Source organism: Pinus tabuliformis, chromosome 5_1 (assembly GCF_031772625.1).
Source record: "Pinus tabuliformis cultivar Carrire ecotype Pingquan chromosome 5_1, CPIR1, whole genome shotgun sequence".
Lineage (NCBI taxonomy): Eukaryota > Viridiplantae > Streptophyta > Pinopsida > Pinales > Pinaceae > Pinus > Pinus tabuliformis.
In genome coordinates this window covers 510,152,347-510,164,346 of record NC_142305.1, presented here as the reverse complement: position 1 = coordinate 510,164,346, position 12,000 = coordinate 510,152,347, and the positions used below count along the sequence as shown (strand labels likewise).

At 39.3% G+C, this 12,000-nt stretch overlaps 3 non-coding genes across 3 annotated transcripts; 1 reads left to right on the top strand and 2 right to left on the bottom strand.

Annotated features, from left to right (window-relative positions):
• The first annotated feature begins 5,479 nt into the window (after window positions 1–5,479).
• On the top strand, window positions 5,480–5,553 carry TRNAM-CAU (transfer RNA methionine (anticodon CAU)). Its single transcript has one exon. It is a non-coding gene; the product is annotated as a tRNA-Met (tRNA).
• Window positions 5,554–6,756: 1,203 nt separating this feature from the next.
• Window positions 6,757–6,844, bottom strand: TRNAS-UGA (transfer RNA serine (anticodon UGA)). Its single transcript has one exon. It is a non-coding gene; the product is annotated as a tRNA-Ser (tRNA).
• Window positions 6,845–11,549: 4,705 nt separating this feature from the next.
• Window positions 11,550–11,621, bottom strand: TRNAT-GGU (transfer RNA threonine (anticodon GGU)). The gene has a single exon. It is a non-coding gene; the product is annotated as a tRNA-Thr (tRNA).
• Between the last annotated feature and the right edge of the window lie 379 nt (window positions 11,622–12,000).

The window sequence follows — 12,000 nt, the reverse complement described above, 5'->3', positions numbered from 1 at the left end:
TAACATTTCCGTAAGCTATGATGGGTCCTTTCTTGTTTAGCTGTTACACAAATAATAGCAAATCCCTTTCTGATCATTACAATATATGGTCGACCTAATTTCAACCTGGCATATGACTTTATACCGGAACAAAAGACAAAACGAATCGCGTATCTTTTGATTTTATGTGGTATTAGTCACAATAATTAATTGCATTATCTTTGAAATGCAGCTTTAAAATAATCATTGTGGACTAACCGAATGCTTGAAAAGATTTAATCGTTCAAGCTAATTGAAATTGCATCGACTACAGTGTACTGTGTAAGATTGACGTTTTCTTGACTTCTGCGCACGTGGTCAGTAAGGGCTCCCGCAGAGATTACGAGCGAGAAGAAGAAAAGGAAGACGTAGAACCATCAAAATTTACAAATGCCGTGATTTACAAAAACCTTCATTGAAAAGACATAAAGCGAATTACAACATGCGGTTCGATTTTGCGTTCAATGTTTTCATTCACTCGAATCAGTTAAGCAGGTATGTTATAAGCATTTGCCCTGTTCTTTTTACAGGAAACAGACACGTAAAGAAGAGGAGTGGTGACAAAATGACACATATCCCCTCGCTCCTCGACACGTTCAATTGCTCTGCGATAACGGATGGAGCGAGGCACAAAAAACTGCTCAAGCTGAGGTGATTTACTCTGACCGCCTACCGCGAACTGCACTGGATTCTCAACCCCTGTCCAAACAGCAGTATCAGCGAAACCTTAGTGATTTCTTCAACCTTAAGAGGGAGATAGATAAGTGACAGAGAAGCAAACAACAGTATAGATGCGCATTTGCTGTCATATTATCTGCAGGTCAGTAAACTGGTAACTGCATACCTGTTCAATTAATAAAATTCACAAATTCACAAATTCACTTTGTTTTTTGTTTCTCGCTCTGTTTGTGGCTGCATATTTGTAAAATGCTAATGTAATTTTTTATACAAGACTTCCTTCAGTAGTTTCGCAGAGTTTGCATTTCCTCCTTAAACCCAATAATGACTGCATAATTGTAAAATGTTAACGTTTCCAATTAATTGAAGTAGCATTTGCAAGAAAGGAAAAAAAGCAAAGGCACAGGCCTTCACTAGTTGGGCATCATTTCAAAAACCAAAGGTCTGCACTAAGAATGCTCTGCGACACAGACAGGAATAAACTAAAAATCTTCAGTGCCTTGTAAATGCCATTTAAACATGATGTAAAGGACAATGAATTTTTCACCCTTGAATGAAAGGTCACATTTAAATTTCTTAATATTGGAAATGGATAACTAGTCAAGCAAGTAGCCTAAACAACTCCATATCCAATGCGCCACTCTCACCCTGGTGCTATTGTGAAGCAGAGTCAAAACCAATCTGGCTGACCCCAAACAAGGAATGGCGACCTGGGAATACAAAACTTAAAACCATATGAACATAGTACTAAAATGGTATAATTGTCTTTGATATACAATTTTTTTTTACAAGATGATTCCTATTATCAGGGTCAATGTCGAATATGACCTATCCCATTTTGGGAATATTACAATGGCTTATAGTATGTATTTGGCCAAATGCAACCGGCTTGCACTTTGCTTGGTGAGATATACAGTCCACAAAAGGGTGAAACTTGTCTATGAAGGAATTTAAACATTGGTGGATAAGAAATTCCCTTGCTGTACCAATTAACCAAGATCTGTCTATTCTTCGATATACAGTTTCTGGTAGCTGTTAGCATGTTCCTATAAGTCGAACAAATAATGTAACTGAAACTTACTGAAATGAAAAAACAAATTGTCGTTTGTAAAATTCAAGCAGGTGTATTTTAGGCACCTGGACAGTATGAGATTGAATGCTGAGTACATGACCCGTGGCTTGAGGTAGAACAACGGACAGAAGCGGAGCCATTTGAACCTGCGACTAATGTCGCTCTTGTTCTGTTGTTCTGCTTGTTCTGTTCTGCTGAAACTTCTGCTTGTTCTGTCAACCCAGAAATGCATGCTGAAACCCAAAAATGGTTCTGTACTAGGCAATTGTTGCTATCCATGTGACTGTTTTAATCCTACTTAAAGGTGTTCTATTTGCCCGTAGCTCCCGTTTAATACCTGATAAAGCGAATCTGGGTTTTCGCTTTCCTTGTGATGGACCTGGTAGAGGAGGAACATGTCAAGTATCTGCCTGGGATCATGTCTTCCTTGGTTTATTCTGGATGTACAATGCAATTTCGGTAGTAATATTCCATTTCAGCTGGAAAATGCAGTCCGATGTTTGGGGTAATATAAGTGATCAGGGAGTGGTAACTCATATTACGGGAGGAAACTTTGCACAAAGTTCCATTACGATTAACGGGTGGCTCCGTGACTTTCTATGGGCACAAGCCTCTCAAGTGATCCAATCTTATGGTTCTTCATTATCTGCATATGGTCTTTTATTTTTAGGTGCTCATTTTGTTTGGGCCTTCAGTTTAATGTTCTTATTCAGCGGCCGTGGGTATTGGCAAGAACTCATTGAATCTATTGTTTGGGCCCATAACAAATTGAAGGTTGCTCCTGCTATCCAGCCCAGAGCCTTGAGCATTGTACAGGGACGTGCTGTAGGAGTAGCTCATTACCTTCTGGGTGGAATCGTCACAACATGGGCGTTCTTCCTGGCAAGAATTATTGCAATAGGATAAAGGCTAGGAGGATTTGAAAAGTATATGGCATCAAGATTTCCAAAGTTCAGCCAAGGCTTGGCTCAGGACCCAACTACTCGTCGTATTTGGTTCGGTATTGCGACCGCACATGACTTTGAGAGTCATGATGATATTACCGAAGAACGCCTTTATCATAAAATTTTTGCTTCCCACTTTGGTCAGTTGGCAATAATCTTTCTGTGGACCTCTGGTAATTTGTTCCATGTGGCTTGGCAAGGCAATTTTGAAGCATGGGTACGCGATCCCTTACATGTAAGACCCATTGCTCATGCAATTTGGGATCCTCATTTTGGTCAACCAGCTATAGAAGCCTTTACCCGAGGAGGTGCTCCCGGTCCGGTCAATATTGCTTATTCTGGTGTTTATCAGTGGTGGTATACCATTGGCTTACGCACTAACGAAGATCTTTATGCTGGAGCTCTTTTCTTGCTATTTCTTTCTGTCATCTTTTTAATAGCGGGTAGGTTACATCTACAACCTAAATGGAGACCAAGTGTTTCATGGTTCAAAAATGCCGAATCCCGTCTCAATCATCATTTGTCAGGACTCTTCGGAGTCAGTTCTCTAGCTTGGACAGGGCATTTAGTTCATGTCGCTATTCCTGAATCAAGGGGAGTGCACGTCAGATGGGATAATTTTTTGGATGTATTACCGCATCCCGAAGGTTTAGAACCGCTTTTCACAGGTCAGTGGAATCTCTATGCTCAAAATCCTGATTCTAGTAGTCACTTATTCGGTACCTCCCAAGGGGCGGGAACTGCTATTCTAACTTTTCTCGGAGGATTCCATCCACAAACTCAAAGTTTATGGCTGACTGATATGGCTCATCATCATTTAGCTATTGCACTTGTTTTTTCAATTGCTGGTCATATGTATAGAACCAACTTTGGGATTGGTCACAGTATGGAAGATATTTTGGAGGCACATGTTCCTCCAGGAGGCCTATTAGGACGCGGACATAAGGGTCTTTATAACACAATCAATAATTCTCTTCATTTTCAATTGGGTCTTGCTTTAGCTTCTTTGGGGGTTATAACTTCCTTGGTAGCTCAACACATGTATTCTTTACCCCCTTATGCATTCATAGCACAAGACTTCACCACCCAAGCTGCATTATATACTCATCATCAATACATTGCCGGGTTCATTATGACAGGAGCCTTTGCTCATGGAGCTATATTCCTCATTAGGGATTATAATCCGGAACAGAATAAGGATAATGTATTGGCGAGAATGTTGGAGCAGAAAGAAGCTATAATATCTCATCTTAGTTGGGTTAGTTTATTACTAGGTTTCCATACCTTGGGACTTTATGTCCATAATGATGTTATGCTTGCTTTCAGTACTCCAGAAAAACAAATCTTGATCGAGCCCATATTTGCTCAGTGGATACAATCTGCTCATGGTAAGACGTTATATGGTTTCGATATACTCCTATCTTCAACAAGTGGTCCATCATTCGATGCAGGTAAGAGCATATGGTTACCCGGTTGGTTAAATGCTATTAATGATAATAATAATTCATTGTTCTCAACAATTGGTCCTGGAGACTTTTTGGTTCATCATGCTATTGCTCTAGGTTTGCATACAACTACATTGATCCTAGTTAAAGGTGCTTTGGATGCGCGTGGTTCCAGGTTAATTCCAGATAAAAAAGATTTTGGTTATAGTTTTCCTTGCGATGGTCCGGGACGGGGTGGTACTTGCGATATCTCGGCCTGGGATGCTTTTTATTTAGCAGTTTTCTGGATGTTGAATACTATTGGATGGTTTACTTTCTATTGGCATTGGAAGCATATAACATTATGGCAGGGTAATGTAGCACAATTTAATGAGTCTTCCACTTATTTAATGGGATGGTCAAGAGATTATCTATGGTTAAATTCTTCACAACTTATTAATGGATACAATCCTTTTGGTATGAACAGTTTATCTGTTTGGGCGTGGATGTTCTTATTCGGGCATCTTGTTTGGGCTACTGGATTTATGTTCCTTATTTCCTGGCGTGGATATTGGCAGGAACTGATCGAAACTCTTGCATGGGCCCATGAACGCACGCCTTTAGCTAATTTAGTTCGATGGAGAGACAAGCCAGTAGCCCTTTCCATTGTTCAAGCACGATTAGTTGGATTAGCTCACTTTTCCGTAGGTTATATATTCACTTATGCAGCTTTTTTAATTGCCTCTACATCAGGTAAATTTGGTTAATTCTTCTTCATCAATTTCTCTGTGGGGTATTGTCATTGATACAATGACAATACCCCACAGAGAAAAAGTAATCAACATAATATTACTCCATCTAAAATCTGATCTATATTTTGATTCCTGGTAGGTAATAGTACCAACTGAACTATTATGGCGAGAAAGAGTCTCATTCAGAGAGAGAAGAAGAGACAAGCACTGGAACGGAAATATCATTTAATTCGTCAATCTTTGGAGGAAAAAAGCAAAGTGTCATCATTGGATGACAAATGGGAAATTCATAGAAAATTGCAATCTTCACCACGTAATAGTGCACCTACACGTCTCCATCGACGTTGTTCTTCGACTGGAAGACCTAGAGCCAACTATCGAGACTTTGGATTGTCCGGACACATACTCCGTGAGATGGCCCACGCATGTTTATTGCCCGGGATAAAAAAATCGAGTTGGTAGGAAAAGAAAAAAGTAATTGAAGTTTCTTGTGATAATGGGATATAGTACCCCTATCCCTATATAGGGATAGGGGTACTATATCCCATTATTGTTTTGTGTACCCATTCTGATTATGATATAAATCAATGGTGCGGAGTAGAGTAGTCTGGTAGCTCGCAAGGCTCATAACCTTGAGGTCACGGGTTCAAATCCTGTCTCCGCCAGACCAGAACATACGAAGTATTTTGGTCCGGAAAGGATTGCTCTCTCACTTATAAATTTATAATTGAATTATAAGTGAGGAAAAGAAACGATCAATACATGAACTATTCTTTTTCATATTCCATGTGAAGGGCGGGTAGCGGGGATCGAACCCGCATCTTCTCCTTGGCAAAGAGAAATTTTACCATTCAACCATACCCGCATTTCAATTATATGAATATATAGATATTCATATAATTGAAATGGAAAATACATATATGTTCAATCCCATTCGTAAGTAGATACCATTTTTGAATGGTCCAATTATTAATTCAATTACGGATATGGAAAACCCCTCCTCCTTGGGCCTGAAGTAAAAGGCCCTTCAGAAAAGCTATAAAGCCCTCCGGGAGGAGGGGGAGGGAGTGTGAACCTAAAACATCTAGAACATATCTAAGATATGAAAGAATTAAGGATACCTACAAAAAGGACTGATCCGATCCATAATGATACACCCGAAAATACAACATTTTTGCTACTTGACCAACCATCGGGAGAGGCAAGTGCAACAGGTACACCAATCACTAGTAAAAATGAAATAGCAATTAATGCAAACACAGCCGATTGGAAAGCAATAGTCATGGTTGTGATCTTACAAGCTCCCAACAGATTGAATAGACTATACCATCCGATCCCCAATTTTCAATTCTGATCAAATGCACTATGGAAAGGATTTGACCATAAATTGATCGAGCTTTCAAACTTTTTCAATTTGATATTTGAGTGTGAGAGGAGAGGGAAATTCGTTTCTTTTTTTTCCATTCCAGATGATGAAAAATCATCATATGTCACAGGTATAGTTGGTATCGACCTGTTCTCCCCGAAGTTGGTTATCCACCTCCCATTTTGTTCTAGGATTTTTCTTCTTCGTAGGTCATTTGTGGCATGCGGGAAGGGCTCGTGCAGCTGCAGCAGGATTTGAGAAAGGGATTGATCGTGATTTCGAACCTGTCCTTTCCATGACTCCTCTTAACTGAAACAATAGATCAAACCAGATGGAAGAAAAATCGATTCAATTTCATTACATCTATCTCCCATATCGGCGGGATAGGAGTCTTTTCAAATACTCTTTTTCCAACTGGATCCTTGTAGCTCGGCTATATACAGCCGAGCTATTCTCTTTTTTTTTTTTATTGGACCGGTAAATGCAATTGTTGAAAAACAAAAGGAGAGAGAGGGATTCGAACCCTCGATAGTTTTTTTATCTATACCGGTTTTCAAGACCGGAGCCATTAACCACTCGGCCATCTCTCCCGGGGACAACTTCTATTCTACCCCTTCGTATAATCCCTAACTATAAGCATAAAGTCGGGTCGATACCAACTATACCTGTGACATATGATGATTTTTCATCATCTGGAATGGAAAAAAAAGAAACGAATTTCCCTCTCCTCTCACACTCAAATATCAAATTGAAAAAGTTTGAAAGCTCGATCAATTTATGGTCAAATCCTTTCCATAGTGCATTTGATCATAATTGAAAATTGGGGATCGGATGGTATAGTCTATTCAATCTGTTGGGAGCTTGTAAGATCACAACCATGACTATTGCTTTCCAATCGGCTGTGTTTGCATTAATTGCTATTTCATTTTTACTAGTGATTGGTGTACCTGTTGCACTTGCCTCTCCCGATGGGAGCCCAAGCTTCATTTTATGATTACGATTATACGTATGATTTCTGGGGGAAAGTTGTTCAATAAAGGCTGATTTTTGACTTCATGAGGACCTCAAGAACTAAATAGCTTCTTTTCTTTTCAGGTCGGAACTTCTCTGTTTGCTCAAAACCTACACGATTCTCTGTGGATTCTTTTCTTTTCAGGTCGGAACTTCTCTGTTTGCTCAAAACCTACACGATTCTCTGTGGATGACCTTTTGAACGTATCAGTCCTGTGTATGACTAAACAAGTCTTGAAATTGCTATCATTGCAAGTCTCTCTGTAGTTCCCAAAGTAATATTGTCTTGTAGATAATAAATGTCAAATTAGAGAGGACTGACGTTCTTGAATCTCTATATATTATAGCTGATATATTTTTACTTTCTTTTGGCAGCCATCTCTACTGAAGAACAAAGGTTATGGAGCATAGTAAGGGCAAACTCAGCAGATTTTAATGCATGGACTTCTCTTATTCAAGAGACTGAAGGTTTTGGTGTTGATTATTTGCTTACAGTTCTTACAGCTGTGCCTATACCCTTGGAAGGGTAAAACCCTCTTCCTTTCTCTGTTATTCCAATTGGTATCTGGGTAGGAGTTAATTCATTATAAGAGTTTATTTTAGCTGTACCCTACACTCTCAGTTTAATTATGAAGACATACGACCACTGTGTTAAGATTATTGACCCATACTTTCTTTATTTAATATTGGGATTCTCCATGTCTTGTAACAAATGTTTTATATTTTTTATCTTCGAAATTCCTATTCCTATTCTTTAGGGTTTTTACCAGCAGTTCCTATCTGGTCCATTCATTGGGATTCAGAAGTTAAAGAAATAATTCTATCTACTAATAGTGGTCAAATTGGCGTATTACCCAATCATGCTTCACTTGTGGCAGCTGTAGATATAGGAGTTATGAAAATACGTCTCAATGGGCAGTGGTCCACTATGGCTATGATGGGCGGTTTCGCCAAGATAGACAGTGATAGAATAACTATATTGGTAAATAATGCAGAGAGAGATGTTGACATCGATCCCCGAGAAGCCCAGGAAAATTTTCGAATAGCTAAAGCTGACTTAGCTCGAGCCGAAGGCAAAAGACAAGCAATTGAGGCTGATTTAGCTCTGAAAAGGGCTAGAACCCGATTAGAGGCTATCAATGCTAGCCCCCCCGTCTCTAATTAACATTTTCTATAATGATCTGAAAAATGGATTCAATGTTCCGCCTCGATCCAAACACGTGGAGTAAAACTTATTAGATACCATTGAAAACTCGATGGCATCTAATAAGTTTACCTACTATTGGATTTGAACCAATGACTCTCGCCGTATGAAAGCGATACTCTAACCACTGAGTTAAGTGGGTCATTTATTCTCATAGGTAGAGTTGGATTTATAAACGATTCTAAATCGAAATCGAATTAAATGTATAGACAATGTATGTGTCCCTGGCACAGATCGAACTTATTGGAACGTATTGGATCATAGTATTGGATCATGAAATATCTACCTTGACATAAAGTGATCCATCTGGTTAGTATAGTAGTGTATCACCAAGACTGGCAAGGAAGGGCTATAGCTCAGCAAGGTAGAGCACCTCGTTTACACGTGCGCCAATGGTTTTCGGGAGAGTTTATCGATTCGTCCGATCCACGAAATAGATTCTATGTGAAATAGTCTTACTCTATAAATTTGTTTCTCTGGGGAACAATAGCATGACAAAGATTAAGTTCGATCTGATTCGAATTACGGATCTAATTGATATGGTCAATCCCAGCTCTGTTCAATGCCAGGCATAATGAGTATAATACGGGGACCTCAAAATAGATTCTTTTCGCTCTATGAACTTTTAGGTGTATGAAGTGTCATATTTTACTTTTGGAGCGATAGAAGAGACTCTATTTGAGTCAATCTATGCCCGAGCAAGGCAGACCTACGTCAAAAAAACCTTTTGAATAACTTTGGGATTGCTTCCGAAGGGTAAGAATTTGGAGCACACGGAGCCATATTAGTATCTTACCGGAAAGAGGAGAATGGCAGACTAACCGATCTTTCCATCAGTTAATGAAAGAGCCCAATGCGAGAAAATGCATGTTGGGTTCTTGGAACAGTTCAAATTATTTTGATAATAAGAACTTTGATCTGTTCTACCGAGAAGGTCTACGGTTCGAGCCCGTATAGCCCTATACATTCCACTAAGTGATACTATTTATATATATCCCCTCATAGTCCGTCCCTATGACTTGGCCTTGAAAAGTCTTTCAGATCATATCAATCTCATGTCCTTATCTAGATCGATGGATGGGAACGTTGGACCAGAGCAGGCATATTAGTATTTTGGATCGATCGAGATTGATCCGATACCAGATGATCAAACCTATAAACTATTTTTATTTTTTTTTTTTATCGCTAGTTCTTCGAAAAATTCGAGAGTTCTCTCGAATATCATATGTTCCAAGCAATCCATAGAGCAGTCAAAGTATCGATCGGACATGTGACTTTTAGCTCCATCCAAACGCAACGCATTCCGTTGGGGTTGAACAAAATTTCCGTTCAATCGAAAATCCCGGATGTATCTATCCCTTTGCTAAATATCGGGGCGAAGATCTTGATCAACTAGGATTCTCTACAATAAGTTATGTGCGGTAAATCGAGCCTATTTTTGAACCATAGAAGTGGCAAGTACGACGGATATTCCGAATACCTGGGCAGAGAAATTCTCTGGAGTTGATCCATCCTCGCTAAAGGCGAACCTTTGGTTCGTTCTCTTTCTTCACCTAAGATCATCACATGGTTTTTGAGACCCAAGATTTTCATATTGGGACAAACACTCTTCCTTGCCTCTAGTTCCGTTCTGGTAACATATCACAAAAATGCAATCTACCGGCTATGCATATTAGATCTACATCTGGACCAACGTTTGCTTTAATCTACCCCACTATTTTATAGAATACACATATTTCATGGAATGCGTTCTGGAACAAACAATAGAATAAAGAAGTCTGTTGGGTTGGGACGAAAGAAAGAAACTATTACCCCTTGTCCAGAAATTATGTGGACAGCGACCCAAAAGAAGCTGCTTTCTGCCCCGTTACAAATAGATCTCTACTCGCCAATAGATCTATCCGAAATGATTTTATATCATTGTGAGATGAGTGGGCTCATCTCATAACGAACTTATATGTGAAAGATTTGATACGTTCCACGGATCGATTGACGCCTACCAATTCTGTTCGCTTGATCTAAACTTTCAAACGAATTAACTGAAAGACAACAATCAAATTTATATTTGATTCATCAAATGTTCACTATCTCCGTCGGTAGATGAGCCTTTAAATTTGTATCTTTGTCCCATAACCTGCATAATAATATAACAAAGAACTTGATTGTATCCTAACCGTGCATGTAAGATAACAAAATTTTCCAGATTGGAAAACCCTATACCTTCTAATACGAGAAGGAAGGATACAAGTTCAAATGGTCTAGATTCATCGAATCTGAATATATGATAAGCGAATAGGGTCGAACTTGTCGACACAGCCACAACCTTGATCATTTTAAACAACGACTCTCCGATCAAATACCCTGCCCAGAGTTGTTCAGATGGACAAGATCTTAGTATCAAGATAAAACATACAATAAATATCGAGATAGATCTCGATCTATTCCATTTACACCGAACCATTTTAATGGTTATGGCCCGTTCGTTACAACTCGAATAACGTGGGATCTACCGAACCAATCTGCAAAACTGTGTTAGTTGAAAACTAAAATCTAATAGGGAAAAACAATAATTATCGCCCATGAGTGAATAGACAAAGGATCGATACGAAAGAAGAAAGATTCTTCTTTCACGTTCAAAAGAACGGAGGGAAGATGGGATCGTGATATTTCTCCGGGAGAAATACAAAATACTTCATATTTATCACATATTTGATAATAAGCCATACAACTTGTTCGAGAGTTGAGAGTTAGTCATCGATCTTGCTTTGATCCCCTATCAGAGGTCACCGACGACCCACATAAGAACAAACGTTAGCTCATTTTTTATTCTTGGAAGAAATGACTGTAGATAGATAAATTGGTTTTTCCGGGGCGGACGTAGCCAAGTGGACCAAGGCAGTGGATTGTGAATCCACCACGCGCGGGTTCAATTCCCGTCGTTCGCCTCATAAAAGAAGATAAAAAACGGACTGGATCCGAATCCGATTTGTTGTCATTTTCATATTCATATTTCGGTGAAAATATTTCTCTCTATGTAATAGAAATGGACACCCGAGCCTTCTTTCTTCGTGGGAAACATGAGCCCTTTATCGGACTTGAACCGATGACTTACGCCTTACCATGGCGTTACTCTACCGCTGAGTTAAAAGGGCCCCCTCATCATATATGAATGAGTGAGTCTACTATGGTAGATGGACAACAAATTGGATATGGATGATCCATCTATCTTTATAGATATCAAGTTGAGAACATATATTATAGTAGCTCGTAGGGTAAGGATCGCTATACTGGAAACTCCGGGCTGAGCTGATACGAAACGGATGGAGAAAAGTTATGCCTGAGAGCATTTGCTGAAATATGTTCGTATTGCTAGAAGAGCCAAAGGCTCAACGGGTCAGGTCCTATTGCAATTACTTGAAATGCGTTTGGATAATATTCTTTTTCGATTGGGTATGGCTCCCACCATTCCCGGAGCTAGACAATTAGTGAATCATGGACATATCCGGTCAATGACCATATGGTAGATATACC